Source organism: Triticum urartu, chromosome 6A (assembly GCF_056163025.1).
Source record: "Triticum urartu cultivar PI428250 chromosome 6A, HENAU_Tu73, whole genome shotgun sequence".
NCBI classification, from domain to species: domain Eukaryota; kingdom Viridiplantae; phylum Streptophyta; class Magnoliopsida; order Poales; family Poaceae; genus Triticum; species Triticum urartu.
In genome coordinates this window covers 181,995,503-181,999,819 of record NC_141878.1, presented here as the reverse complement: position 1 = coordinate 181,999,819, position 4,317 = coordinate 181,995,503, and positions in this window count along the sequence as shown.

The window sequence follows — 4,317 nt, the reverse complement described above, 5'->3', positions numbered from 1 at the left end:
TTATCTTTAGTTAGAACCACGGCAACAATTGATGTAATATAACTCTGCAGTACCCTGAAATGATGCATGTTATTTCCCTATTTGATCATTCTTTGTATGTACTCCTATGCTTAACTAGATAGGCTTGCCGACACGCGAACCTAGGCTACGGTATTTCGAGGATGGATCCTCGCAACCGGCCGGGTGTGCCTGCGGCCAGGTAAACCACCTTGCCATTCTCAGCACGACCGCTTGAACTGTTGAGTGGACTCGAAACAGAACAAGGGCGCTGCCAATAGCGGGAAGGCCACCTTGCCATTCTCCATGCGGCTGCTTAAACTGTTGAGTGGACTCGAAATAGAACAAGGGCATTGCCAATTGCGGAAGGCCCCCATCGCGTGCAGGTTTTTCATACCAAGAGCAGGATCTTCGAGGAAAACAACCTTATACATAGAAGAATTACTCAAAGTTTCAAATGACTTAGCTTTTCTGTCGCCGCGTGATCGTTTACTGCATCCGCAAATGATGCCGCTCGTTCGGTCATCTTCTTCCTTGGGGCGACGACCACGATGAAGTCGCCGCGCCAACTAGACCAGATTTCCATGACTGCACCCCCTACCTGGCACGCCAGAGATGTCGGTGGGAACGACACCTATGGGATCACTGGGACCCCTTCTATGGTTGGCGGGCGTGGAGTTGTGCAAACAGCGGGTCTAGTAGCCAGCGCAAGGATCGTTTACCCAGGTTCGGGCCGCAAGGATGCGTAATACCCTAGTCCTGCTTTGGTGTATATTTGAGTGTTCTTGAGCTTCCGAACTAGCTGCCGTGCGTGTGTAGTCCAAAAGGTCCAAATCCTTCTCCTGTATGCCTCGGGCCTCCTTGTATAGTCAAAAGGGGTCGCGACAGTGGCACACAGGAGGTGGAAAGGTAAACAGTGTACAAGCTTATCGCCTGTCATTACGGGACAAGGCGCATTAAATGCGCTTCTTAGGTGTCCCGTTGCTTTATTGGGGACGGTAGCGAGGCCCGTCCCATCCGTCGTCATTCCGTCTCGCTGCGACGCGCGTTCGGGCCAACGAGGCATGCAGCGCCACGAAAGCTAGCAGGCTGCTGAGATGGTGTGGTGGTAGGGTCTTCACGAAGATCTGCATGCCACCACGTAGGTGCTTGCTAAGTTCGCCTAGAGGCTGCGCGTCGCCATGCAGGTGCCTACCTAGCTGGTTGGGCTGGCAGCTGTATGGGAACGGCGGTGGGGTCTTGGCAGACGTGGGCCTGGCTGTGGCCCTGCATGTGTCCTCGGCAAGGGCCTTGCTGGGGCCCCGGCAAGGGTCTTACCATGGCATCACGGCCGTCCCCGTCAAGGATCTTGCCGGGGGTCTTGTGGATTTCCTCGGAAAGGATCTTGCCGAGGATCGTCCTCTTCTGGTCCTCATCTGATCTTGTGTGCCTATGATCTTCTCAAAGATCTGTATGCCACCATGGAGGTGCCTCCCGAGCCTTGGTTCTAATGTGGTTGATGGTGTTGGAACCCTTGGGCACAAGGGTGGCACGCTCTATTGGCATTGGGCAAGTTGCCCCGGCAAGGCTCTTGCCGGGGCTGCGGGGGCCGCCCTGACAAGGGCCTTGACGGGGGAGTCCACCTCGCCCTCTTCTCTTTGTGTCTCTGTTCTTGGCGTTGTTCTGGTTGCCTTGTGCTCTTGCTTCTTCTGCTCCGCTGGGTAGGGCCGCAGGCGCGGCTCTAACTGTCCGTGCACAAGTAAAGGGGTACAAAAGAGAGCCCCTACTTTTGTGCATCGACAGAATTGATGTTATGATGCTAGGAAAAGTGATTGAAATTATCATTGATCAAACTTTTGCACTTTTCTAGCATTCACACTTCATAAATTATTTCTTTTATCATTTACCTACTCAAGGACGAGTAGGAATTAAGCTTGGGGATGTTGATACGTCTCCAATGTATCTATAATTTATGAAGTATTCATGCTATTATTTTATCATTCTTGGGTGTTTTACAATCATTTTATAGCAACTTTATATCATTTTTGGGACTAACCTATTGACCCAATGCCCAGTGCTAGTTGCTGTTTTTTGCTTGTTTTTTACATCGCAGAAAATCAATATCAAATGGAGTCCAAACACTGTGAAACTTTTTGGAGATTTTGTATGGACCGGAACACCCAGGATGAACCAGAGAAGCACCTGGGGGGTGCCCCGAGGGGGGCACAACCCACCAGGGTGCGTCTGGGGGCCCAGGCGCGCCCAGGTGGGTTGTACCCAAGACGTGTCTACAAGAATAAAGTTGCATAGTAGACATGAGCGCCCCCCTGCCATGTTTGTTGGAGGGGAAGGAAAGAGGCGGGAGAGGGAAGGAAGGGGGAATCCTATTCCTCTCTTTCCTTTCCTTTCCTTTCCTTTCCTTTCCCCTCTTTCCTTCTCCTCCTAGGCCGGACCATATGGGGGTGCACTAGCCCCTTGTGGCTGGTGTGTTTCCCCTCTTGGCCCATAAGACCCATATCCTTTGCCGGGGGTGCCCGGAACCCCTTCCGATGACCCGATAAGTACCCCGTACCCCCTGAAACACTTCCGGTGTCCAGATACCATCGTCCTATATATCAATCTTTACCTCTCGCCATTTCGAGACTCCTCGTCATGTCCATGATCTCATCCGGGATTCCAAACAATATTCGATCACCAAATTACATAACTCATATAATACTATATCTTCATCTAACGTTAAGCGTGCGGACCCTACGGGTTCGAGAACTATGTATACATGACCAAGACACCTCTCAGGTCAATAACCAATAGCAGAATCTGGATTCCTATATTGGCTCCTACATATTCTACAAAGATCTTTATCGGTCGAACCATTATGACAACATCGTAATTCCCTTTGTCTATCGGTATGTTACTTGCCCGAGATTCGATCATCGGTGTCTTCATACCAATTTCAATCTCATTGCCGGCAAGTCTCTTTACTCGTTCTATAATACATCACCTTGTGACTAACTCCTTAGTCATTTGCTTGCAAGCTTATGATGTGTGTTACCAAGAGGGCCCAGAGATACCTCTCCGATACTCGGAGTGACAATTCCTAATCTCGATCTATACTAACTCAACAAACACCTTTGGAGATACCTGTAGAGCATCTTTATAATCACCCAGTTACATTGTGATGTTTGATAGCACACAAGGCATTCCTACGGTATCCAGGAGTTGCATAATCTCATAGTCAAAGGAATATGTATTTGACATGAAGAAAGCAATAGCAATAAAACTGAACAATCATTATGCTAAGCTAATGGATGGGTCTTGTGTTGGGGAACATAGTAATTCAAAATTTTCCTATGATCATGCAAGATCTAACTAGGAGATGCATAGCAACAATAGGGAGAGTGTGTCCACGTACCCTCGTAGACCAAAAGCGGAAGCGTTTAGTAACACGATTGATGTAGTCGAACTTCTTCACGATCCAACTGATCCAAGTACCGAACATACGACACCTCTGTGTTCAGCACACGTTCAACATGATGACGTCCCTCGAGCTCTTGATCCAGTTGAGGACGAGGGAGAGTTCCGTCAGCCCGACGGCGTGGCGACGGTGATGATAAAGTTACCGGTGCAGGGCTTCACCTAAGCGTTATGACGATATGACCGAAGGTGTTGAACTGTGGAGGGGGGCACTGCACATGGCTAAGAGATTGTCTGTTGTGCCTTTGGGGGTGCCCCGCCTCCGTATATAAAGGGGGGAGGAGGAGGTGGCCAGCCAAGGGGGGCGCGCCATAGGGGGGAGTCCTACTTGGACTCCTAGTCCAAGTAGGATTCCGCCGCCCCTCCTTCCTTCCACCGAAGAGGGAAAAGGGGAAGGGAGAGAGAGGGAGAAGGAAAGAGGGAGGCCGCCCCTTCCCCTAGTACAATTCGGTTTGGGCAAGGGGGCGCGCCCCTCCTCACGTGGCCTTTCTCCTCTCCTCCAATATGGCCCAATAGGCCCAATACTTCCCCTGGGGGGTTCTGGTAACCCCTCGGTACTCCGGTAAAATATCTGAATCACTCGGAACCATTCCGATTTCCGAATATAACCTTCCAATATATGAATCTTTACCTCTCGACCATTTCGAGACTCCTCGTCATGTCCGTGATCTCATCCGGGACTCCGAACAAACTTAGGTTATCAAATTACATAACTCATAATACAAATAGTCACCGAACGTTAAGCGTGCGAACCCTACGGGTTCGAGAACTATGCAGACATGACCGAGACACATCTCCGGTCAATAATCAATAGCGGAACCTGGATGCTCATATTGGCTCCTACATATTCTATGAAGATCTTTATCG